The sequence below is a fragment of the Chlorocebus sabaeus genome, chromosome 14, assembly GCF_047675955.1.
Source record: "Chlorocebus sabaeus isolate Y175 chromosome 14, mChlSab1.0.hap1, whole genome shotgun sequence".
In the NCBI taxonomy this organism is placed as follows: domain Eukaryota; kingdom Metazoa; phylum Chordata; class Mammalia; order Primates; family Cercopithecidae; genus Chlorocebus; species Chlorocebus sabaeus.
The window spans coordinates 105,497,535-105,525,064 of NC_132917.1; the positions used below are offsets into that span (position 1 = coordinate 105,497,535).

Genomic DNA, 27,530 nt, shown 5'->3' on the forward strand with positions numbered 1-27,530 from the left:
ATAATAGCGGTTATATGGGCTCTGTGCTTTACAAATGTTAGTTCATATCATCCTTGTTACAGCCCTGGTTTTACAGTCCCATTGCACCCGTGAGAAAACGACTGAAAGATTTAGTCATTTGTCCCAGGAAGAGGTGGGGCCAGAATTTGAAACCTGGCAGTAGACTCCACAGCTATGCAATACACCATAGAGTCTCACAGCCAAATGACAATGATAATAATAAAATAATATTTTTAAAACAAATGTGCTTATTTCTCTGTCTTCATTGTGAGAGACTATAGATGTGTCAACCCCACCATGGGTGCTGTGGCTTTATGAGCCCTGTCTTGCCACTAGAAGATGAGAACCCTCACTTGTCCATGTGCTTCATCTGCCTCTCTTGGAGCCGTCCAGCCCGACGCGTGGGTCACCTTGACTCTTCTGCCAACCTAAGACCCTCCTAGGTCCCTTTAAGCAATCTTCTGTTCTAAAACTGCCATCAACCACTGTCCCTTCCAAATACCTACCCCAAACACTTCCTCTGTTCTAATTTATCCCAATGTCCTCAGCTTCCAGTTGGAGGAACACTATTGTACTGTTTCTGCTATGTCTCTAAAATAACCTATTATTGACAGCTGGATTTTTTTTTTTTTTCTATTGACTTGCTTAAACAATGTATTCACCTCTACTGGGGGAAAAGCTTTTAAAATTAATAAAATAATATGTGAGATTGTCTTGTTCACTAAAACCTTGTCCTGAAAACTGAAGTTATATTTCATGAGTTATCTAACCTGCATTGATGCATTGCAGGAAATGAAATGCCATCCCCATTTTCATAACTGTATGTGAAAGGAGACTCTGGATGATGCATCACGACGCTTATCCTCTGATTCCATTATCTGAAGGTGACAAAGCAGATGACCAAATACGCTCTTCAGTGCTGTGCATGATTTTTTTGTTCCTCCACTCACCCTTTTCTCTTAAGGAATTTCATTCTTTGTATAGTTAGTCCATATTCTTCCAATATAGAAACTGCTTTCTTCTGCCATGTGTGGTGGCTCACGCCTGTAATACCAGCACTTTGGGAGGCCAAGGTGGGTGAATCGCAAGGTCAGGAGTTCAAGACCAGCCTGACCAACATGGTGAAACCCCGTGTCTACTAAAAATACAAAAATTAGCCATGCGTGGTGGCAGGCTCCTGTAATCCCAGCTACTCAGGAAGCTGAGGCAGGATAATGGCTTGAACCCGGGAGGCAGAGGTTGCAGTGAACTGAGATCGTGCCACTGTACTCCAGCCACAGAGCGAGACTCCGTGTCAAAAAAAAAAAAAAAAAAAAAAAGAAATTGCTTTCTTCACATTTAAATCATGCCTAAAAACATTCAGCTTGCATCTTATACTTTTTTGGAAGTTTTAAAATTTTTTAATTTTAATTTTGTGGGGACATAGTAGATGTGTATATTTATGGGGTACATTAGATGTTTTGATACAGGCATGCAAGGAATAATAACCACATTATGGAAAGTGGGGTATCCATCCCCCCAAGCATTTATCTTTTGGTTTACAAACAATCTAGTTATACTCTTCTAGTTATTTTAAAATGTACAATGAAATTATTATTGACACACTATTGTGCCGTCCAATACTAGGCCCTATTCATTCTTTCTGTTTTGTTTTTTTTTTTGTACCCATTTAACCATCTTCAACTCCCCCACAATCCCCCACTCTTTTCCCAGCCTCTGGTAACCATCCTTCTACTCTATGTCCATGAGTTTGTTTTAATTTTTAGATCCCACAAATAATTGAGAATATGTGATGTTTGCTTTCTGTGCCTGGCTTATTTCACTATAGCATAGTGATCTCCAGTTCCATCCATGTTGTTGCAAATGACAGGATCTCATTCTTTTTAATGGCTGAATTATACTCCATTGTGTATAACCGCTACATTTCTTTATTCATTCATCTTTTGATGGACACTTAGGCTGCTTCCAAATCTTACCTATTGTGAACAGTGCTGCAACACACATGGGAAATATCTCTTCCAATACTGATTTCCTTTCTTTTGGGTATATATCCAGCAGTGGGATTGCTGGATCATATGGTAGCTCTATTTTTAGTTTTTTGAGGAACCTCCCAACTGTTCTCCATAGTGGTTGTACTAATTTACATTCTCACGAACGGTGTAGTGGCAGGGGGTTCCCTTTTCTCCACATCCTCTCCAGCATTTGTGATTGCTGCCTTTTGGATATAAGTCATTTTAACTGGAAAGAGATTATATCACATTGTGGTTTCGATTTGCATTTCTCTGATGATCAACGATGTTGAGCACCTTTTCATTTACCTGTTTACCATTTGTATACCTTATTTTGAGAAATGTCTATTTAAATCTTTTGCCAATTTTTAAATAAATTTATCAGATTATTTTCTGATAGAATTGTTTGAGCTCCTTATATATTCTGGTTATTAATCCCTTGTGACATGGGTAGTTTGCAAATATTTTCTCCAGTTCTGTGGGTTCTCTCTTCATTTTACTAATTGTTTCCTTTGCTGTGCAGAAGCTTTTTAACTTGATGTGACCCCATTTGTCCATTTTTGCTTTGGTTGCCTGTGCTTGTGGGGCATTACTCAGGAAATTTTTGCCAGACCAACATCCTGGAGAGTTTCCTCAATGTTTTCCTGCAGAAGTTTCATAGTTTGAGCTCTTAGATCTAAGGCTTTAATTCATTTTGATTTGATTTTTGTAGATGGTGAGAGATAGGAGTCTAGTTTCATTCTACTACATATGGATATTCAGTTTCCCTACCACCATTTATTGAAGACACTGTTTCCCAGTGTATGTTCCTGGCACCTTTGTCAAAAATGAGTTTCCTGTAGGTGCGTGGATTGGTATCTGAGTTCTCTATTCTGTTCCATTGGTTTTTGTGTCTGATTTTACGCCAGCACCATACTGCTTTGGTTACTATAGCTGTGTAATATAACTTGAAGTCAGCTAATGTGATTCCTTCAGTTTTGTTCTTTTTGCTTAGGATAGCTCTTGCTATTCTGTGTCTTTTGTGGTTCCACATAAATGTTAGGATTTTTTTTCTATTTCTGAAAGAATGTCATTGGTATTTTGATAGGGATTGCACTGAATCTGTAGATTGCTTTGGGTAATATGGACATTTTAATGACATGGATTCTTCCAAACCATGAACATAAAATATCTTTATGTTTTTGATGTCTTCTTCAATTTCTTTCATTAGTGTTTTATAGTTGTTGTTATAGAGATTGTTCACTTCTTTGATTAATTACTAATTTTATTTGTGGCTATTACTAATGGGATTACTTTTTTTGTTTTTGTTTTTGTTTTTTGAGACGGAGTCTTGTACTGTCGCCCAGGCTGGAGTGCAGTGGCGCAATCTTGGCTCACTGCAGCCTCCGCCTCCCGAGTTCAAGTGATTCTCCTGCCTTAGGCTACCGAGTAGCTGGGATTACAGGCGCCCATGGCCACACCCAGCTAATTTTTTGTATTTTTAGTAGAGATGGGGTTTCACTATGTTGGTCAGGTTGGTCTCAAACTCCTGACCTCGCAATCCACCCTCCTCGGCCTACCAAAGTGCTGGGATTACAGGCGTGAGCCACTGCGCCTGGCCGGGATTACTTTTATTTCTTTTTCAAATTGTTCACTGTTGGCATATAGAAATGCTATTGATTTTTGTATGTTGATTTTGTATCCTGTAACTTCACTGAATGTGTTTATCAGTCCTAATAGATTTTTTATGGTGACTTTAGTTTTTTTCAAATATAAGATCATATCATCTACAAAAAGGATAGCTTGCCTTCTTTCTTTCTAATTTGGATGCCCTTTATTTCTCTTGTCTGATTACTCCAGCTAGGACTTCCAGGACTGTGTTGAATAACAGTGGACATCCTTGTTATGTTCCAAATCTTAGAGGACAGGATTTCAGTTTTTCCCCATTCTTGTTACTTGTTATTGGTCTGTTCAGATTTTGTATGTTTTCATGCCTCAATCTTGGTAAGCTGTATGTCTCTAGGAATTTGTCCATTTCTTCTGGACTTTTCAGTTTATTGACATATAGTTGCTCATGATAGCCTCTGATGATCCTTTGAATTTCTGCAGTATTGGTTGTGATGTCTCTCTTTTCATATCTGATTTTATTTATTTGGATCTTCTTGCTTTTTCTTAGTCTGGCTAAAGGTTTGTCAATTTTGTGGAACTTTTCAAGAAAACCAACTTTTGGTTTCATTGATCATTTGTATTGTTTTCTTTATTCCAATTTCATGTATTTCTGCTCTGATCTTTATTATTTCTTATCCTCTACTAATTATGGGTTTGGTTTGCCCTTGCTTTTCTAGTTCTTTAAGATGCATCATTGGATTGTTTATTTAAAGTTTTTCTTTTTTTTTTTATGTAGGCACTTATAGCTATAAACTTCTTAGTATTGCTTTTGCTGTAGCCCATAGGTTTTGTTATGTTATATTTCCATTACCATTTGTTTCAAAAAATTTGTCAATTTCCTTCTTAATTTCTTCATTGACCCACTGGTCATTCAGGAGCATATTGTTTGATTTCCACGTATTTGTATAGTTTCCAAAATTTTTCTTGTTGTTGATCTCTAGTTTTTTTCCATTGTGGTCAGAGAAGATGCTTGATACTATTTCAGGTTTTTTTTTTTAATGTTTTAAGACTTATTTTATGACCAAACATATACTCTATCCTTGAGAATGATCTATGTGCTGAGGAAATGAATATGTAGTCTGTAGCTGTTGGATGAAATGTTCTGTAAATATCTGGAAGGTTCATTTGGTCTATAGTGCAGAACAAGTCCAGTGTTTCTTTGTTGATTTTCTATCTAGAAGATCTGTCCAGTGCTGCAAGTAGGGTGTTGAAGCCTCCAGCTATTACTGTATTGGGGCCTATCTCTCTCTTTAGTGCAAATAGTAATTGTTATGTCCTCTTGCTGAATTGACTCCTTTATCATTATATAGTGACCTTCTTGCTCTTTTCTTACAGTTTTTATCTCAAAATCTATTTTGTCTGATATAAGTATAGCTACTGCTGCTTTTTATTGGTTTCCATTGGCATAGAACATATTTTTCCATCCCTTTATTTTCAAGCTGTATGTATCTTTGCAGGTGAAGTGTGTTTCCTATAAGCAACTGATAATTGGTTCTTCTTGTTGTTATCATTTATCCATTCAGCCACTCTGTCTTTTTGTTGTTGTTGTTGAGATGGAGTTTCACTCTTGTCGCCCAGGCTGGAGTGCTATGGCACGATCTCAGCTCACTGAAACTTTCACCACCTGGGTTCAAGCAATTCTCCTGCCTCAGCCGCCAGAGTAGCTGGGATTACAGGCACCCGACACCATGCCCAGCTAATTTTTATATTTTTTAGTAGAGACGGGGTTTCACCATGTAGGCCATGCTAGTCTTGAACTCCTGACCTCAGGTGATCCGGCCACCTCGGCCTCCCAAAGTGCTGAGATTACAGGCATGAGCCACTGTGCCCGGCCCACTCTGTCTTTTGATTGGAGAGTTTAGTCCATTCACATTCAATGTTATTATTGATAAGTAATGACTTACTCCTGCCATTTTGTTATGTGTTTTCTGGTTGTTTTGTGGTCTATTCATCCTTCTTTCTTTCTTTCTTTCCTTTTTTCCTTGCAGTGAAGATGATTTTCTCAGGTTATATGATTTTGTTTCTTGCTTTTCATTTTTTGTGTACCTGCTGTATGTTTTTTGGTGTCAGTTGCCATGAGGTTTGCCAATACTATCTTATAACCCATTATTTTAAGCTGATAACAACTAAACACTGTTTGCATAAACAAACGCACGAGCAAAAAGAAAAGTATTAATGAAGATTCTATGCCTTAGGTTCATACCTCCACTTTTTACCTTTTTGTTGTTTCTATTTATATCTTACTGTACTATGTCTTGAAACGTTGTTGTAGTTATGATTTTTGATTGGTTCTTCTTTTGTCTTTCTACTTAAGATAAGAGTACTTAGGCTGGGCATGGTGGCTCATGCCTGTAATCCCAGCACTTTGGGAGTCTGAGGGGGCCAGATCATGAGGTCAGGAGATCGAGACCATTCTGGCTAACACAGTGAAATCCCGTCTCTACTAAAAATACAAAAAAATTAGCCAGGCGTGGTGGCAGGTGCCTGTAGTCCCAGCTACCTGGGAGGCTGAGGCAGGAGAATAGCGTGAACCCGGGAGGCAGAGCTTGCAGTGAGCCGAGATCGTGCCACTGCACTCTAGCCTGGGCAACAGAGCGAGACTCCATCTCAAAAAAAAAAAAAAAAAAAAAAAAGATAAGAGTACTTTACGCACTATAGTTACAGTGTTATAATATTCAGTGTTTTTCTGTGTGCTTACTATTATCAGTGAGTTTTGCACCTTCAGATGATTTCTTATTGTGGCCGGATCACCTGAGGTCAGGAGTTCAAGACTAGCATGGCCAACATGATGAAACCCTGTCTCTACTAAAAAATTCATTAACGTCTTTTTCTTTCTGACTGAAATACTCTCTTTAACGTTTCTTATAGGACAGGTCTGGTGTTGATGAAATTCTTCAGCTTTTATTTGTCTGGGAAAGTCTTCATTTGTTCTTCATGTTTGAAGGATATTTTCACCGGATATACTATTCTAGGGTAAAAGCTGTTTCTCTTCAGCACTTTAGATATGTCATGCCACTCTCTCCTGGCCTAAAACAGTTCCACCGAAATGTCTGCTGCCGGATGTATTGGAGTGAATCTATAGGTTATTTATTTATTTTTTCTTATTGCTTTTAGGATCCTTTCTGCATATTGACCTTTGGGAGTTTGATTATTAAATGCCTTTGGGTTAAATCTGCTTGGTGTTCTATAACCATCTTGTACTGGGACACCAATATCCTTCTCTAAGTTTGGGAAGATTTCTGTTATTATCCCTTTGAAGAACACCTGTCTTTTTCTCTACCTCCTCTTTAAAGCCAATAAGTCTTAGATTTGCCCTTTTGAGGCTTTCTAGATCCTGTAGACATGCTTCATTTTTTTAAACTTTTTTTTTGTCTTTTCTGACTGTGTGTTTTCAAATAGCCCATCTTCAAACTCACTAATTCTTTCTTCTGCTTGATCAAGTCTGCTACTAAAAAACTCTGATGCATTCTTCAGTATGCATATTGCATTTTTCAGCTCCAAAATTTCTGCTTGATTCTTTTTTAATTATTTTCATCTCTTTGTTAAATTTATCTGATAGAAATCTGAATTCCTTCCCTGTGATACCTTGAATTTAATTGAGTTTTCTCAAAACTGCTATTTTGAATTATCTGCCTGAAAGGTTACTTATTTCAGAGCCTCGGGACCTTGCGAGAACACAATCCATAGCCTGGGAGTGGTTACAGCAGGCTCTGGGCAAGACTCAGTGCTGTGCTGGCTTCAAATGTGACCCAGCATAGTTCTAGTGGTGGTGGCCACAGGGTGCTTGTGTCCCTCCACCCCCAGCTTCAGGTGGCTCAGCACAGACAGTGAGAGAGAGATTGCATTTGTTTCAGAGAAAGTAAGGGAAAAAAACCAAGAGTTTCTGCCTGTTAATCCAGAGAATTCTTTCAGATCTTGTCCAAGATTGGTCTCTGGTGCCTTGTTTAGTTCATTTGGTGAGGTCATGTTTTCCTGGATGGCCTTGATACATGTAGATGTTCACCTGGGGATTTGATGAGTTTGGTATTTATTGGAGTCTTCACCGTCTAGGCTTGTTTGAACCTGCCCTTCTTGGGAAGACTTTTCAGATATTCAAAAAGACGCGGGTGTTGTGATCTAAGCTGTATCTGATTTAGGGACATCCTAAGCCCAGTAATGCTGTGGTTCTTGCAGACTCGTAGAAGTACAACCTTGATTGTCTTGGACAGGATCTGAAAGAATTCTCTGTATTACCAGGCAGACTCTTTTCTTTTCTTTTTTTTTTTTTTTTTATTATACTTTGAGTTCTAGGGTACATGTGCATAACGTGCAGGTTTGTTACATATGTATACTTGTGCCATGTTGGCGTGCTGCACCCATCAACTTGTCAGCACCCATCAACTCGTCATTTACATCAGGTATAACTCCCAATGCAATCCCTCCCCCCTCCCCTCTCCCCATGATAGGCCCCGGTGTGTGATGTTCCCCTTCCCGAGTCCAAGTGATCTCATTGTTCAGTTCCCACCTATGAGTGAGAACATGCGCTGTTTGGTTTTTCTGTTCTTGTGATAGTTTGCTGAGAATGATGGTTTCCAGCTGCATCCATGTCCCTACAAAGGACACAAACTCATCCTTTTTTATGGCTGCATAGTATTCCATGGTGTATATGTGCCACATTTTCTTAATCCAGTCTGTCACTGATGGACATTTGGGTTGATTCCAAGTCTTTGCTATTGTGAATAGTGCCGCAATAAACATACGTGTGCATGTGTCTTTATAGCAGCATGGTTTATAATCCTTTGGGTATATACCCAGTAATGGGATGGCTGGGTCATATGGTACATCTAGTTCTAGATCCTTGAGGAATCGCCATACTGATTTCCATAATGGTTGAACTAGTTTACAATCCCACCAACAGTGTAAAAGTGTTCCTATTTCTCCACATCCTCTCCAGCACCTGTTGTTTCCTGACTTTTTAATGATCGCCATTCTAACTGGTGTGAGATGGTATCTCATTGTGGTTCTTTCTCCCAAACAAATGGAGTCTCTCTCTCTCTCACTGTCTGCTCAGCCACCTGAAGCTGGGGGTGGAGTGAGACCAGCACCCTGTGGCCACCACCACTAGGACTATGTTGGGTCACATTTGAAGTCAACATAGCACTGAGTCTTGTCCAGGGCCTCCTATAACTATTCCCAGGCTCAAGGCCCTGGGGCTCTACAATCAGCAGGTGGTAAAGCCATCTGGCCTTATGTCTTTCCCTTCAGGCTGGTGAGATCTCCTAGACCCCAGGTGGGTCCAGAGGTGCCACCAGGGAGTCAGGGGCTAGAATCAAAACTTTTAGAAATCTATCTGGTGTTCTATTGTACTGTAGTGGAACTGGCACTGAAACCAAAAGATGCAGTTTTTCTCATTCTTCCCTCCTCCTTCCAAAAGCAAAGGAGTCTCTACCTATGGCCACTGTCAGCACAGGCCCACAGGGATACTGCCAAGCTACCACTGACGTTCCCTTACGACCCAAAAGCCCTTCAGTCAGCTTGTGGTGAAGGCTGCCTGGTCTGGAACTCACCCTTCAGGGCAATGGGCTCCCCTCTGGCCCAGGGCAGGTCCAGAAATGCTGTCCAAGAGTCAAGACCTGGAATCAGAGAACATAAGAGCCTGCTTGGTGCTCTATCCCCCTGTGACTGAGTTGCTACCACAGGTGCAAGACAAGGTCCCCTTTGCTTTTCCTTCTGCTTTTCTCAAGTGGAAGGAGTCTCGCCCCATAGCCACCACAGCTGGGAATGTACTGAGTCTCACCTGAAGCCAGCAAGTCTCTGAGGCTCACCCAAGGCCCTTGACGTGGTACCTGAGTGTCACTGCTGGTTATTCAAGGCCCAAGGGCTCTTCAGTTAACAGGTGATGAATGCTGCCAAGACTGGGTCCTTCCCTTCAAGGCAGTAGGTTCTCTTCTGGCCTAGGATGTGTCTATGTGTCTAGAAATGTCATCCAGGAGCTAGGGCCTGGAGAGGGGCCTCGTGACTCTAACCAGTGCCCTATCCTGCTGTGGCCGAGCTGGTACCCAAGATGCAAGATGAAGCCTTCCTCAATCTTCCTTCTCCTCTCCTCAAGCAGAGGGAAGTGATATCTTTTAGAGCTATGAGCTGTGCAACTTGAGGCTAGGGGAACGGTGATGCCAGCATCCCTTAGCTGCCCCAGCTGGTGTATCAGTAGGTCATGTGCCCCCTAGTCCACTGTCTATTGACCCAGTTCAGCACGAGGGCACTCCTAGGTGTTGCAGTCCCTGTGGCCCAGACTGTCTTTCAAGTTTATTTGCAGTCACAGAGCCCTTTAGCCCACAGTAGCAAGGCTTGTGGGAACTCAATTTCAGACCACTGGGATTGGTGATTCCGCTTTGTGTAGGGCTGGTTTCAATACTTCCTCCTTGGATGGGCCTCAGTTGAGTTTGGCCCAGTTTTGTCTTCTGTTATAATAAGGCAGCATTGAGATTAATGTCTCACAGTTGCTGTGCTCTCCCTTTTCCCAGCACACAGAAACACTCTGCACCATGCTACTACTGTCGAGGGATGGGGGAAGGGTAGCACTGGTGATCCAAGACTCTTTTCTACCTCTACCTCTTCAGTGCCTCTTTCAGTAATAGAGAGTTAAAACCAGATACTGTGACTGTTCACCTGATTTTTCATTCTTATGAAGGTGCTTTATTTTGTAGATAGTTGTTAAGTTGGTGTAATTGCCAGGGAGATGACCAGTGGAGCCTTCTATTCTGCCATCTTGTTCCAACCACTAGCAACTTGGACTTTTTAACAAAATAGTATGATCACTGGAATACAGGAGGCATTCTTCCTTTCCATTGCCACCTTGTAGGATTGCCTATTGTAGAATTTTAACTGTAAGAAAGTGTTCTGAGGAGACTATAAAAGAGTAGTATTGAAAATGTTTGCTCCCCTCTGAACCAGACAAATGTATCACCATTCTTAGTCCTCAGTCAAAGGGCAGAACTGAGCTTCATGCATTTATTCTATACCTGTATGCCAGGAACTGTGCTGGGCAGAATCTACATAGGAAGGCAGATGTGGGCACACACAAATAAGGTTCAAAATCACCAAGAGGTCAACTGGAAAATGTTATCAGCCTAAGTGAGGGAGTGACTCACACTGCCAGTGACCCCTCTGGAAAGTTTTCTTGTGGAAAGTCTTTGGATGACAGTCTTCCAGTTGACAGAGAGGTACAAAGACCTGACACCAAGAAGAAATAGCATGTGAAAAGGCACAGAGGAATAAGTATCTTGGAGTATTCAGGAAAGAACAAGAAACTTGATGTAGCTGGAAGTCTGTAACGGTGGGAAAAAAGAGGCAAATTAGATGCTTTTGAAGAGATATCCAGGTGAAGCCATTTATTTGTTCCTGCAAATATGTATCGAGCACATACTAGACCCAGCCCATAGGGGACACAAGGCAGTGGAAGAGGTCACAGCAGCCCAGGGAACTTGCAGCCCAGTGAAGAAGTAAGGCTTTAAAGAGACAATTAAGCATTGACCAGAATATGGAGTTCTGAATAGTATTATCTTCTATTACTTTCAGGCTTCATAATGTAAGATAGATTAAAACTAAGATTTTCTAAACCAAAAACAGAGACATAATATAATTTATCGAACTTTTAATCTTATACATCTTCCAAAGTGTGGTGTTTTCTCTGCTATTTGGCACACAACAGCAATAACAAAATACCAAGAAATAAATGTAATGAAGAATTGTTCATCACCTGAATGAATGAAGATACAACATTCTACTGTATGCCTTTGATATGGTTTGGCTCTGCGTCCCCACCCAATAATCTTTACCTGTTGTGGGAGGGATCTGGAGGGAGGAGACGGAATGATGGGGGCAGGTTTTTCTCATGCTGTTTCATGATAGCAAATAAGTCTCATGAGTTCTGATGGTTTTATAAAGGGTAGTTCCCCCACACATCCCTCTCTTGCCTGCCACCATGTAAGACATGACTTGGCTCGTCATTCACCTTTAGTCATGATTGTGAGGCCTCCCCAACCGTGTGGAACTGTGAGTTAATTAAGCCTCTTTCTTTTACAAATTACCCAGTCTCAGGTAATTTATTAGCAGTGTGAGAACAGACTAATACAGTAAATTGGTACCGGTAGAGTGGGGTGCTACTGTCAAGACACCTGAAAATGTGAAAGCGACTTTGGAACTGGGTAACAGGCAGAGGATGGAACAGTTTGGAGGGCTCAGAAGAAGACAGGAAAATGTGGGAAAGTTTGGAACTTTCTAGAGACTTGTTGAATGGCTTTGACCAACATGCTGATAGTGATATGGACAATGAAGTCAAGGCTGAGGTGGTTTCAGATGGAGATGAGGGACTTTTTGGGAACTGGAGTATGTCTTTATTAGCAGCATGAGAACAGACTAATACTGCCTTAAAAAGTAGTATCATCATATTCATCAAGAATGTTGGCAGAACATGCTGGTACTACATTTTCAGCCTAAACTTTGCTCCAGGTACTCCTCTGAGAGTTTTACAAGTACCCATTCATTAATCCTCACCACAACATTTTAGTACCTGCAATATTTCTTCCCATGTTACAGACGAAAAAACTAACAATTAAAAAGATGCAGTACTTGCTGGAGACCTCACGGTATAAATCCTGGCAGAGCAGGAACCCAAATGGATGAGTTTCTCACACAGCTCATACCCTTAATCATCAAGCATTACCACCTCCCATATTCCTAGGAAAGAAGACATCGAATATGTATGGGTTGATCCACAGTTTTTGTTAATTTTCAAATCAAAATACTGATGGAATTTTAAAATTCTTGACAAAAAATTCCTAAATTGTATTGACGCGAGTTAACCTATTAGTATAACCACAGCACATTTTAGAAACAAGAATGCTAAAGTGTGATATGGATCCAGAAACAGAAAGATCAATGAAAGAGAATAGGCAATTCAGACTCAGGTGCATATAGGAATTCAGCATATGATAAAGTAACACCTTCAGTCAGTGATAAGGAACAGATGATCCAAATAGTGTGAGGATGATTGGATTACTATTTGGAAAACACAAAGTTGGACTCTGAATCCATATTATATTCCAAAACACATTACAAATGGATTAAGTCCTTAATGAAAAAAATAAAGCCAAAATCTGCACCCAAAAAATTATTGAATATTTCCATAATCATAAAGTAGAGAAGAACCTTTAAAATTAAACTCCAAAAGCAGTAGCCATGACAGAAAAAAAGTAAAATGTTTGAGTATATAAAAAAAATTTAAAACTTTGCCACAACCATCTTTCAAAAAGATAAAATATTTAAAAAGCTTTTATAAATCAATATGGTAGAAATAGACACACCTAAATAGCGAAAATGAACAGAGATTAAAAAAAAAGAAGAAACACCAGAATTGGATGAAGCATTCAACTAATAAAGTGCAAGTTAAAATAACAAGAAAATAGCTTCATTAACTAAACTGACCAAAATTTAAAGGATGCTAATATCTAATAAGGTGAAAGTTTGAGGAAACCCTAACTTCCAAACCCAAGGTAAAGACTGTTGCTTGTCTCTTTCAGTATCCGTGTCAACTCCCTCCTAGTGTTCCTTCCTCTACTGCAGAGGATGCAAAGCTCAAAGTTGTGTCACCCCTATTCCTTGTGGCTAAGATATGAATGTGATTTAGGATCCACCAATCATATACACTCATCAGGTAAAGACATTAACCTGTGTGGCACCAACCTGGCTGTTGAAATAGACATTTGCTGCAGTAGTAAAAAAATTACTTTCTCAATCACAATGGAAAAATGGTGATCCTAGACCTTACAAATGATTCCTGGGAGCTTAGCTAGAACATCATCTACCAGCATTATAATGATTTTGAAAGACACTTAACACAGTGATAAATACAATACCCTTCTGATTAATCTACCCGAGATGGCTTCTTTTGTCTGTAACTAAATGCTAATCTGTTGAGTAACTGGTCCCCACCAAGTACTGAGTAACACTCAGAGAGTGGGAATCTGGGATTAGATCCTGTTAATATAAAAGGACAAGACACTGTAGTTCACAGTAAGCAATGACAAAAAATTCACATAAATTGTCATCTGTGGTCACCTGGGAAGGCAAAGCTCTGGACAACTGAGTGCCTATTTACACAAGCCAGTGCCATCAGAAATAAGAATGCAGGGGCTGTGGGGTGACGGACTGGAGCCTTCTAATCAGCTAGAGAGCTTAAAGAAAGACATGCCGCATTCCGGGCATGGTCAGAGGACCCTAAAATAATCTCTTTTCTTGTAGCAGGCTTAGAATAACCCAAAATTGGAGCAGAATCTGGGCCTGATGGTTGTTAAATTATAGTAATTGACAGCCTCACAATGTCTCTTATATAAGTGTTAGAGAATTGACTGCAAATGGAGGAATCCCAAGAATCGGCATAGGGAATTTTGGGTGGACTTGAATGACTCCAAGTTACCTCAATCCCAAGAACCCTTGCCAAGAGATGTAGGTCCTCCTCCACTGTGGAGGGAGGCGGTTCCTGCCTTGATTGAGGACGCTGTAATGACCTCTCCCGGGGTTGTTATTTTGTAAGAAGATGTCAATTCTCCTTGTTCCCTGCCTACTATCTGTATTCCTTCCAAGGCTGTAAGTAGATAATGGGGAAGAGTGGAGATGAGATGGGGAGCATCATCCCACCAAGGAGATGGAGGCTTACATGCCAAACGAATGGAAAAGAGTTAAAGAGTTGTAAGGTTTTCTAACTGAGATGATCAGAAACTTGGAGAAAAGTGTGGAAATGAACTGTGAGAGGGCCAGACCGTGAAGGGAGAGACAGCACTTGATCTTGGGCCAGATTTACTAATATAAGTGCACTTGCTGAAGATTCATTGTGCTGTCTCAAGCAGCTGGGCTGGTTGGTTCAGTGGTATACTAGGCAAAAACAAAAACAAAATAAAAAAAAATGATTTTTGGTACACTGTGGAAAGAAATAGAAAGACATAAAAATATGGTAATCATGGAGTGGATTTATTGCATGAGACTCACCCAGCTCCCCTTTCACTACATTTCCAGAGAAATCCAGCAGAGTTCCCACTCACAAAGGCATTCAGACATGTATTGCCAAGGGACATTTCCAAAGCCTTAGAAAATGCTATATTGTAGTGACTGTATCTGCATGCGAGAAAGAAAAGTGAGAGATGCTGCCAACAAAATGGGCTAGCTGGTTTCACCAGGCATCATGAGATCTCAGATTTATAGAGGCCAAGCAACAGCCCTTCAACTGCTAAGTAAGAGGCCTGGCCACCATGATAATCAAATACAGCCAAGATGACAATCAAATTACTGTGACATGATGGGTTCTCTGGCAGGAGCTCATAAAGAAGGGGCCCCTCGGACTGAAATGAATTGGGAGCCTACTATGATCCTACTTAAACTGTATGTCACTCCACCTCAAGCTCCAAGAAAACCCTCTAAATTTGGTTAACAGATGTCCAACTGGAGCAGCAAGATGTGGAGTCAGATCAGCTTTTTCCACTTTCAGACTAAATTTGTTCACAAAGCAAGAACCCTTGTATGCAGAGAATCTGGATACTCTGTATGCAAGAACCCTTATATGCAGGGAATCTGGATGTGGAAAGAGCCTATCATAATACACAAACGTATGCTGTATACAGGGTTCTTCTTGCATCCCTTTGAGGAGCCTATAACTTCTGACTTAGTTGGCTGTGCATTGAGGAAAGAAATATCCTCAGGCTGAGCATGGTGGCTCCTGCCTGTAATCCCAGCACTTTGGGAGGCCGAAGCAGGCAGATCACCTGAGGTCAAGAGTTTGAGACCAGCCTGGCCAACACGGTGAAACCTCGTCTCTAGTAAAAATACAAAATTTAGCTGGATGTGGTGGTGCATGCCTGTAATCCCAACTACTCGGAAGGCTGAGACAGAGGAATCTCTTGAACCTGACTGGCAGAGGTTGCAGTGAGCTGAGATTGCACCACTACACTCTAGCCTAGGTGACAAGGTGAGACTCTGTCTAAAGAAAAGGGAAGAAAGAAGAGAAAAGAAAAGAAAAGAAAAACACATCTTTCAAGGATTATGAGATACTGGATCTGAGCTAAGATGAATTCCTGGAGATCCAGAATGCCGTTGTGGTCCACCAATCAACTGAAGTGTAATGAAGATGAGGTGAGAGTAGGTCTTTAAGCCCATCCTGTGGTTAGGATCTCCATTCCCAAGTGTATAGCTGGAACAGATACACTGGGAAACTAAACCACAGCATAAAGAAGGGCCAGGTGGGAACCTTTGGAACTGTATTCTCAAGCCATGTCTTCATGGAAAATAACAAACCAAAAGTAATGCTACCATACCTGACAGGTGAAATGATGGAGATAGGACCCACTATTACAAACCCAAAAGGTTCAAGAGGGTTTATTCTCACCTCATCCTTATTGAATTCACCTATTTATTCTATAAAAAAGGAAGATAGGCCTTGAAAAATGATGTTGGATTATTGCAAACTTGATCAGATGGTAAAGTCAAATGCTCTTTCTGTTCCTAAAGTAATCTTGTTACTGAAGCAAACCAACAGATCCCGGTACCTAGTATACATCTGTCAATCTGACAAACTTTTTCTCTCTCAATAACTATAACTAACTAGAAGCAATTTGCTTTCACCTGGAAGAAGTACACCATCACCATCTGATCTCAGGGTTACGTCTGTTCTGACTTTTTCATAATTTATCCCACAGAGACCTTGATCATTTCACCATGGCATAAGATGGAATGTTGATAGTAGTTGATAGTAGTTATCCTAGGTCCCTTGGTAAGACACAGGAGTACCAGAGAATAGGAGATAAAAATCCAAAGACTCGCCTCCATATCCAAAGCTCATCCGCTCTAGTTTTATGAGACATATCAGAGAAGCCTCTCCCAAGTGCAAGAAAATGTGCTGCATCATGAACCCACTACCCCAAAGAATGTGGCTTCTTTGAACTTTAGAGGCAATAGATACCATATTCATTTGTGCTGCTTCGATCCATTCGCCATGTAACTCATAAGGGCACCACCTCTTAGGGAGGCCCAGAATGAGAGAAGGCTCTTGACATGGCCCAACAGCTGCAAACATTTGGACCTTCAGATACAGCAGATCCCATTGTGCTTGAAGTGTCTACAGCAGAGTGGAATATTGGACAGAGCCCATGGCAAACCCTGGTAGGGAAATAAGCAGTCAAGGCTCATAGGACTTTGAAGCCAAGTTACATTCCCAAGAACATAATTACTCTTCTTTTGAGAAACAGATCTTGGCTTCCTTCTGGATCCTGGTAGACAAAAAACCTGATTATGGAGCAACAAGTAACCATGTGCCCTGAGTTGACCATCCAGAACCAAATGTTGTCTGAGTCATCACACCATGAAGTTCCATGTGCCCAGTCTTCAAGAATGTCAGGCTCAAGCTTCATGGGGAGTTCAGTATGGACAGTTGGTTAAAAAGAAAATAACAAAAAAGTAACTTGGTTTACAGTCCATTCTACATGATAATGTGAGTAACAATCTTGAGTCAGCTTTTCTGATCGCAACAGCAACCCCCAAAAAATGATGGAAAAGGAAGCCCCCCATTAAGCAGAACTTCAAGTAGCACTTCTCATTTGGTTTGGTTTTGCTTTGTACCTTGTCTAGAAGGAGAAATAACCAAAGGTATCTATACTGATTCATGGGAGATGGTTAATGGTTCTGCCATATGGTCAAAAGTTTGGAAAAACAGAGTGATGGATTAGTAACAAGGGAGTTTGGAGAGCAGGTATAGGAGTGCATACATTACAACAGACTCAGCGTGAGAAGTGAATCCTCTTCAAAAGGTCTTCTTGAGAAGGATGTTCTCAATAATCAGGAGAATAAGATGAGTATCCTGTGGGTGTCCATCATGCCTTTCCCCAACTACCCTAATGCTTTGCCATGGACTCATGAATTAAGTAGCCATAGTAGCATGAATGAAGATAACACATGGATTGCCTTTCCCAAGGCTGGTCTAGCTGGCCTCATAGCTCAAAGGAAGGGTCCAGCCAACCACTAAGTAGCAGATCAGTTAGAACTGGATCCCTTCCAAAATGGCAGGGGCAGCAATGTCTTTCCTGGCATGGAGATATATGGATCTGAATGTTTACTTTGCTGCCTACTTTGCTTCTGCCAACAACTCTCCATGACTTAATGAATGCAACAGTCACACAGTGTCCAACACAATGCTTCTGATTAAGGAACTGATTTTATAGTAGAGCAAGTGAGACAATGGAATGCCACTTAAAGAATACCAGAATGTCCTATTGAAACCTCAGCTGTGGCACTAACTGATAAACAACAACCTTGTACAGTTAAGGTGCTATGCTACAGTTGCATTGTGTGCTCTGAACCACCAACTAATATAGGGCATTCTTTCTTTCTTACTAGAAAACATTGGTCCAGAATCCAAGGGCAGAAAGTGGAGCTGACATTCTCACTTTTCCACTGAAAAATTCCCCCCAAAAATCTGCTTCCTGTGCCTGCAGCTTTGGGCCTTACTTTTTCAAAGCCTTTAATATCCAGGAATGAAAGCTTCCAGAGGGTAATTTAGCTATGGCATAATACTGTGGAACTTGAGACTGCTACCTTGCCACAACTCCAGGGGCCTCTATGCACCATCCTTGGTGACCGTGACAAGGTATCTGTTTGGTGGTGTCGATTTTAGTGGAAGAAGTTAGGGTTTACAACCAACAGCCTCCTGATATGGCAGAACTGGCTGCTTTCTTAATCATGGCACAGGTAATTAAATTCCAGGGACTAGTTGTTTCCGTAGAAGCTTAGCCTAAAGACAGGTCCTCCAGGCCTCTAACAATTGTAAACACCAAAGAATTAGTAATAAATTCCTTTCCCTTTAAACTGGCCATGTTCGTTTTGGTTATTTGCAACTGATCAATAACCAAATGGTGGAAGCACATGTTCTAATATGTATCAAAAAACCCTTAAAATATGTATGCTTTTTATTGCAGAATTCTCTTCTAGAAATTTATCCAAAGAAAATAAATGGACAAGCACACAAAATTCATATGCACAAATGTATCTTTTTCTAATTCCAAAAAAAGCTGAAGTCACTACCAAATGGTAATTGATTAATAAACGAGGGTAATACGTATGATCAAAACCATCCCAGAAATGTCATAATATTTTACCTTTCAATAAAGAAGAAAAATCTCATGGAATGTAGAGTGAATATGTGTTTCTTAAAGAAGATGCAATCCATGAAGACATGTAGCTTAGCATTTAACTTTCCATAAGTGGTTATTCTTTTGTCTTATATTTGGAGAAGAGGAGAAGAAATAGTGAATAGCAGGCAAGACTCTAAAATGCTTTGAATACAGCTTGCCAGATTCCCAATTAGAAAGTCAAATATGCATTTTTTGCCATTTAAATTAGGAACTAAAATTATAGCACACATTTTGGTCATTATCTATTTCACAACCACTTATTGAGTGCTGGGAAGACCAAGATGAAAAAGACATGGGCCTGTTTTCTGGAGAGTAGGAGGGACTGAACTTAATGGTTAAATTTCAAAAGTTGGTCCTAAATACACTGGTGCTCTCCTGGCTCTCACCTTTTCTGCCCAGTGGGCATGTTATAAGGAAGCTGCAGATGATATCAGATGTGGTCACAGTTCAACTGTAGCACATGACAAATATCTCCAACTATTTCCTCCTGCTACATTTTAGATCTAGTGATGTTGCCACATAAAGCCTTGAAATGTTTTCCTGGTCTTTATTTATTCATTATTTTTATAGCTCAAGACTATTCACATGTTTATAGCCCCAAACCCCCATCTTGTCTCACTCTGGAAGCTGACTGCCTTGGCACAGAGTAAATGCTAGTGCAATTTGGGCCATGTCCCCAGTTGTGAGCCCTTGGTCCAAGCGGGTTGGTTTCAGCTGACTGAAGCCTCCAATGCTGTATTCCATGGAATACATCCTCAACTTCCAGGCATGCCTGAAGCTGAGCTGAGAGACATTGAAATCTACCTGTGCATTTGAAGGCGGAGAGGACCACTATAAACAAGGATTTCTCTAACTATTTTTAGTTATTAAAATCTTCCTGGGTCAGATTTCCTCAGTCACTGATTCACAACCACAACCAAAATTTCATGAGATGAAGAAAAGAACTATGTCATCACTCTGTATTCGATTTTTAAAAAATTAACACTAAACAGTTGGAATGTGATATGGTTTGACTGTTTCCCTGCCCCAATCTCATCTTGATTTATGCAGCTCCTCTAATCCCCAGGTGTCATGGGAGGGACCTGGTGGGAGGTAATTGAATCATGGGGGTGGGTTTTTCCCATGCTTTTCTCATGATAGTGAATAAGTCTCCTGAGATCTGATGGTTTTATAAAGAGGTGTTCCCCTGCACACACTCTTGCCTGCTGCCATGTAAGACGTGCCTTTGCTCCACCTTCACTTTCCACTATGATCGTGAGGCCTCCCCAGCCATGTGGAACTGTGAGTTTATTAAACCTTTTTCCTTTATAAATTACGCAGTCTCCAATATGTCTTTATTAGCAGCATGAGAACAGAATAATACAGGATGTATCAGAGAAGAGGCTGGTGCAACCATCCACATTCTCCTCATAAGAATTTGGGTGCTTCCAGAAATAAAAGTATTTCCTCTACATTCATAGCTCTATTTTTCTGAAGGACAACCAATTAGTATTTATTTTTCACATAGCCTGAACCCTGCCCCATCCAAGACATTATTTCTATGCTTGAAGACATTCTAGCAGCTTGAAGAGGACTGAGACACAGATTCTAACATTGCACACAATTATTAAATTCCAGGATAAGAAGGCTCAATCTAGATGAATCACAGAGATAGAGACGGAGAGATGGGGAGAGAGATCAAGAAATCAATATGGAATAGAGATAAATGGGCTTGAGGGATAGACAAGGTATAGATAGGCAAAGAGAGGAAAAATGTCCAAGGCAGAGGGAGGCAACAATCTCAAAGATCCTGAACTGAACGTGATGCAGGGAGCAAGGAAACACATTGAAGACAGTCTTCCTGACTTCCCTAAGTCTCTAAGCTTGAGACTCTGTCTTAAAGACCATTATTCAGAAATAGCCAGTATGCTGTAATTATGCCAGTCCCTGTGTTCTGTGCTTTACCCTTGTCCTAATTAATCCTCATAATAACACTTTGAAGTTGGCATTAGTACAAAAGAAAGAAACTGAGGCTCAGAGACACGAAGCAGTTTAGCCAGAAGAACTGAAATTCAGATGAGTCCCACTTCAAATCCTGGGCCATTTTCCCCTCTCTTCACTGCCTCCCTAGTGGCACCCTAACTTTCTATGCCATAAAACCCAAGTGTGAGAGGAATCTTTCTTGACTGTCATGGCTGAAATCAGAACCATCCTACTTTCACAGAAAGGTCCGGGTCTGCCCACATGATGAGAGTCTGCCCACTGCCAAGGTTGTCCAAGGGCAGAACTTGCAGGAAACACACCTGCTGATAATGTTTTCTAGGGCTAAGCCTGTCTCTCAGAGCTCAGTGTGGAAGTTGGAGATGCCTTCAGAGACACTTGCTTCAGTCTCTAAGCTACAAGAGAAGAACCACTTTCACTGCATCTCCCTCGGCACTTCAGGGAGCAAAGGAACTCATTAATGTTCATGGCTATGGTTTATACAGTTGTGGAAGTGCTAGGCACTCAGCTACCACTCTGGGCTCTAATGCTGATGTTTGCTTAGGAACTCCATGGGCCAAGGGAGCCTTATGTCTCTCCGAACAGACATCAGGAAGGAAAATATTACCACATAGAGGAGATGTAGACAAGTTTAGTTATCTTATCACTCACTTTCAAAAAAGGACTCTAGTCCCCACCCTAAAAATCTGCAAAATGAGACAACCTAAAATAAATTGGTAGGATTTTTACTTTTAGCTAGGATGGCCATAAGACTTTTCCAAAGCTGGACAGTTCTAAGAGTGAAAGAGGGTAGCATTAATAAAACAACAGGTGTAAAATAGTCTTCCTTCTACTTCTCAGATTCTCTAGGAAAATTATCTTTAAAAAATGTACTCATGCTTGTAATCTCAGCACTTTGGGAGGCTGAGGCGGGTGGATCACAAGGTCAGGAGATCAAAACCATCCTGGCTAACATGGTGAAACCCCATCTCTACTAAAAATACAAAAAATTAGCCAGGCATGGTGGCTGTCGCCTGTAGTCCCAGCTACTCAGGAGGCTGAGGCAGGAGAATGGTATGAACCCAGGAGGCAGAACTTGCAGAGAGCCGAGATCGCACAACTGCACTCCAGCCTGGGGGACAGAGCAAGACTCTGTCTCAAAAAAACAAAAAAGTATTAGTTGGCTACCTGATAACTGCTATTAATGCATTATAATGTGACTTAAAAGAAGGAATAGGATTTGGATAAAGGAAATGGAGATAGGATAGTTCAGCCAAGAGAAGCAGCCACACTAAAGTTATAGCTCATGCATAAGTGTGTGATAGGTCTAAACAGTAGTAACATTGACAAGTGCAAGGAACAGAACACACAGAATAATTGATAGCACAAACAAGTATAATTTTGTCCAGATTCCTTTGCAGAGAGAATCTATTTTCACATGGGATGATGGTTGCTACACTTCTGGGTTTTCATTATTTGCAGGTAATACAGCAGTCGGGTTGCCAACTCTATCAGCAATCTATTGCTGCATAACAAACTGCCCTAAACTTTAGTGGCTTAAAACGTAAACATCTATTATTGCACAGGTCAGGAATTCAGGCCCAGCTGGATGGATCTGGCTCAGGGTGTCTCATAAAGTTGCAGCTGAGATGTTGGCTGAGGCTGTATCATCTGAAGGTTTGACTGGTTCTGGAAAGATTGTTTCCCACACCCACCCACACAGCTGTTGGCAATGGGCCTTGTTTCTTCCCCAGCTGTTCTTCACTGTGTGAACTTCATTATAGGACTGCACACAAAATGGCAGCTGATTTCTCCCAGATCCAGTAATTCAAGAGAGGGTGACCTCAATAGGAAATAATGCCTTTCAAAAACCAGTCTCAGAACTGACTACCATCACTTCTGCTATATTCTGTTGTTCACACAGACCAGCCCTTGTACCAATCCTACGTCCTTGGGCAAATACCACCACATAGGGATCATTGCAGACAATCTTGGAGCCCAGCTACCACACCAACTTTTAATTGTGTTAAATTTTTAATCATCATTTGATATAACAATTATAAATAAATATAAATAAAATTTTGATTCTAAAATACTAAGAAATATATAATGTTGGCATAATGGCAATTTTTTACTTTAAAACTCCTATGATTATACAAAAAAATATAATACATTTTCCTTATTTTTAAAATTTCACCAAGAATAATTATGTATCTATTTGTTTTATTTACCTTTGCTTATCTCCCCCAACTGAAACTGACATTTTTTCTGTCTCATTGATATCTCCAGTGACAATAACAGTAACTGACATAAACTAGGAGACATGTAAATATTTGTAGAATAAATGAATGATGAACACTTTACTTGGATTGGTAATTAATAGTAGACTAAGGCTTGGACATAAAGATCTTGGCACCCAATCCTGAAGACTCGCTTTTTGTTCAAAATGGCAGAACTGGTCCTGTTGAATGTAAACATGAAGGGCAAAACCATAGCACACAGCCTCTATTTAGAGGAACAAGCTGCAGCAGAGGCAGAAAGAAAAGCCACGCATGAGGTAACAAGAAGCAGAAACTTTTCTATGACTTCAAAAAGTGAACCCCCTTAGGAATAATGTTCATGAGATTAGTCTTTAGAGGGAACCGGGGTTAATGACAGGTGGAGATATTGAGAATGACAGTTTCTTGTCGTTGGCTGAATTTCCATGCCTGATGGTACAATTAAGGCTAGAATGGGTTTCAATCCTTACCCAGGGTCACAGAGCTGGATTCCAATGAGGTCAATGGTTTCTCCCCCTCAATGTTCTTTGATAGTCTTCACCACTGGAATAATTCCTATCCCCACCCCACCCCACTCCCACCTTCATTACTCCCACTCCAAGACAGAAAGGCTCAGCCCAGGACGGCCATGGGCTCCACAGTACATTCGACATCCCCTTGGCCCCACTCCCCAGTGGAAACCCAAGGAAGCTCATATCACCAGGACTTCCCTGGAGGCCCAGCCTCTTATTCCAGACAGGAAATGGAGCCAGTGCAAACATGAGCTCAGCATTTTTTGCTGACTAATTCTTCCTCCCATAAAAAGGCTTGGTAAATACGAGTTCTAATGTAACCTAAAGACTTGCTTAACAAAGGGGACAACCCACCAGCATTTCTTAATTCTAACACACCTTATGTTATGCAACAGGTATGTTTCTTTAAAAAAAATGAACTAATTTTAAGACACACACACTAGTAATTTAAATTCACTAGAGAGTTAGCTATTTAGAGGAACCCTGTTGTAAATCCTTTCACAAACTGAAGAACATTTAAGTAATTACCCTCTAATTTATGTGCTCTGTAAGGTCAACTGTTTAAATGTCTGGTTTTCTTAATTCGAGGCACACCCGCATTTATAGAATGTCTTTAAAACTCATTATGGCTGACAAATGTATTTCTTTGTTTTCTTTAACAGACAAAACTGTATTTTGGTGAAATAGGCAGAAGATACTTATTATTCTGGAAACTGTTTAAATACTTGCTTATTGCAAAAAGGACTTCTGTGGAGGTGATGGAGAACTGATATGATCACGAATCAAATTGTCTTACATTTAAGAACATATCGCGAACACATACATGTGAAGTCTTTGTAATTTGTATGCAGTCTGCAGTCTTTAAGCCTCTATAATTTATATTCAATCTAGTCATAATTTATTTGATGGTTAACTATGTGTTTTTAATTCTCAGTGAACTTGACAAAAAAGCTATCAACCAATATAGGTTAATAACAGGAATGTTTTTAAATGTTTGAAATATTTTGATATTGGAAAATATTCTTAAAAATATTTAATGAGTAAGTTGTCTTTTACATGTTGTTAAGCCAAGATAAAACGACTCAATGAAAACTTTTCTCCTTATTGGTGACAACATGGCTTTGCACGCTTGATGTTTACTTGGTTGAAGCAAGTGTGCTGGGGAGCGGTATGCCATAATTCACATGCTCAAAAGGAACACACCGGGGGGTTGGAGGAAGCTGCTCCTGAGAATATCTTGCTGTTCTGACTTTGTAATAGGACAGGCTCTAAAGATTGGCTATATTAAGGCCACGCATGTGTCCCCAGACCTCATTCTTTCCCTAGGTCTGGTTTTACAAACTCTAGTAATAAACCAGGTCAAGAAGAAGGTGTTGCGCTATCAGTGTGAATAGCTTGGAAAGAATGTCAACAGATAAGAGGCGGTGCTCCCAAGCTCTGAGAGCAAGGCTGCACGTGCTGGGAGAGCTCAGATCTCCCCTGTGACCTGGCCAAGGGGCAGAGCCCCAGGCAGCAGACCAGGGCCACCACGCATGCCTACAGGAACCCCATTCACCCGGAGTCCAGCACGAATGGCGCCCTCTAGAGCACAGTGCAGGGATGACCTCTCGCATAGGTAACCCGTGTCCCTGGATGCCCACCACAGCCTTGCTAGTCCCTCCTCACAGGTTCACTCCCACAATACTGTGGTCTAGATACAAGCTGAGGGAAGAGGATTGGCTTGACCCTTCCCAATTCAACCTGGCCATACTTGTTAACATAAAATGCTGGCTACCCTAGACAACGGAACTTTCTAACTCTTCTATGCCACCAGCAACTTCTCCACGCCAAATGTCAGGGCTGCCTAGTAGATGTCACCTTCCAGGGTGAACCCAAGAAGTAGCTGGCAAGGCTAGAGATCGTAGAAGGAGTAATAACCAAAGGCACAGTGCCTGTAATTTATATTAAATCTAGTCATAATGTATTTGATGGTTAACCATGTGTTTTTATTTCTCAGTGAACTTAACAAAAAAACTATCAACTAGTATAGGTTAATAACATGAATTTTTTAAACGTTAAAAATATTTTGATATTGGGAAATATTCTTAAAAATATTTAATGAATAAGTTGTCTTTTACATGTTGTTAAGCCAAGATAAAAAGAGTCAATGAAAAATTTGCTCCTTATTGGTGACAACATGGCTTTGCATGCTTGGTGTTTACTGGGTTGAAGCAAGTGTGCTGGGGAGGAGTATACCAGAATTCACACGTTCACCTGACTCAGGCAAAGCCATGTATTTTAAAAGTCTGAACTGTGCATCAGATTCAAACTAGGGGTTGCCAAAAACCGGCTGATATCAGGGGACATCAGGGGTCCATCTATAATACATGACAGCTTCCTAAGAGAGAGACAAGCATACTCAATCTTGTAGATGAGGATGTAGATGGCTGGTTGGTTCTTTTTGCTCCATATAATAATAATAATAATAATAATAATAATAATATCATCATCATCATCACCATCACAGTTGACAGATCTTTAGCAGTCACATATATCAGCAGTGTTCTGAGCACTTTACACACATTCATTTTGTGTAAAACGCAAAATGATTTGCACACCAACCCTGTGAATTTCTACCTCTAATCCCCCCAACCTCCTGTCTCATTCCAACCACTGCTGCGTGATCAGTTCTGTACGGGCTGCAAGCATTTCTGCATGGGTACAGCCCTTCATGACAGGCTCTGCTTCATGACTGCTCCTTGCGCTTCTTACCTCCTGCCCCAGGGATGCTCTGGTGTCACATGGGAACCCACGGAGTCCTGCTCAGCACTCCCACGTGGAGCTGGGAAGTGCAAGGGTATTGCCCACTGAAGATGAAAGGTGCACAGTTCTGAGGCATGTGTTGTAAGGTCCTAGGCACCAAGCAACCCAACCATACACCATGGTCACCTCAGTTAGTCCCTCCCTCCCTCCAGGCTTCTCTTTCCCAGCTCTTCACTCCTGTGCACTAAGATCTCATTCCCATAAACTACTCACATGTTAACCTTTGTCTTGTCCTCTACTTTCAGGGGATTAAGTTAGGATAGGCATTATGGAATGAATGTTTATGTTACCCCAAAATTCAGGTATTGAAGTCTTAACCTCCAATGCGACTGTGTTTGGAGACAGGGCCTTTACAGAGGTAATTAAGGTGAAACGAGAGCATGGGGTGGGGCCCCAATCTGATAGGATTAGTGTTCTTATAAAAAGAGAACTCAAAAGGTGAACTCCTCTCTCTCTCTCTCTCTCTGCATATCTCTCTCTCTCTCTCTCTCCCCTCCCACACACATGCACCAAAGAAGAGTTCATATGAGGACACAGTGAGAAGGCAGCTGTCACAGGAAACCAAGAAACCCATCCACCCTGGTAGCACCTTGGTCTTGGATCTCCAGCCTCCAGAACGGTCTGTTGTTTAAGCCACCCAGTCCGTGATATTTTGAATGGCAGTCCTAGGAGACTAAGGCAATTGGTAAAAGGATAGCCCTGGAAATAGTATGCTCAGAATAAAATATTAGAGCTGGGTCACTGACCAATCAATCAGATGGCCATAAAGATGTCACTGCTGGGGTGAGTGGGTTTGTAAAGTCAGTCTCTGCGACTCTTGTCTGTGATTGATTGGGATGGGGGACAGGTGATGGTGAAGCATCAGGTTAGTGACAATCATTAAAAAGGAAACCACACATGTCATTCATTCTGCATTTATCACACCCATAGAATGAGCAGCATCAACCTTGAACCCTGATGTAAAGTATGAACTTCAGTTCCTAATGATGTATCAATATTGGCTCATTCAGTTGTAATGAATGTACCCCCCTAATGTAAGACATAATTAATAAAAGAACTGTGCATGGGGGTAAAGGGAAGGGTACATGGGAACTCTCTGTGCTTTCCTCT

The 27,530-nt window shown here is 40.9% G+C and overlaps 1 non-coding gene across 1 annotated transcript; it reads left to right on the plus strand.

Moving 5' to 3' along the window:
* The first annotated feature begins 24,844 nt into the window (after positions 1 to 24,844).
* Positions 24,845 to 24,973, plus strand: LOC119626052 (small nucleolar RNA SNORA72). The gene has a single exon (XR_005242246.2). It is a non-coding gene; the product is annotated as a small nucleolar RNA SNORA72 (small nucleolar RNA).
* The last annotated feature ends 2,557 nt before the right edge of the window (positions 24,974 to 27,530 follow it).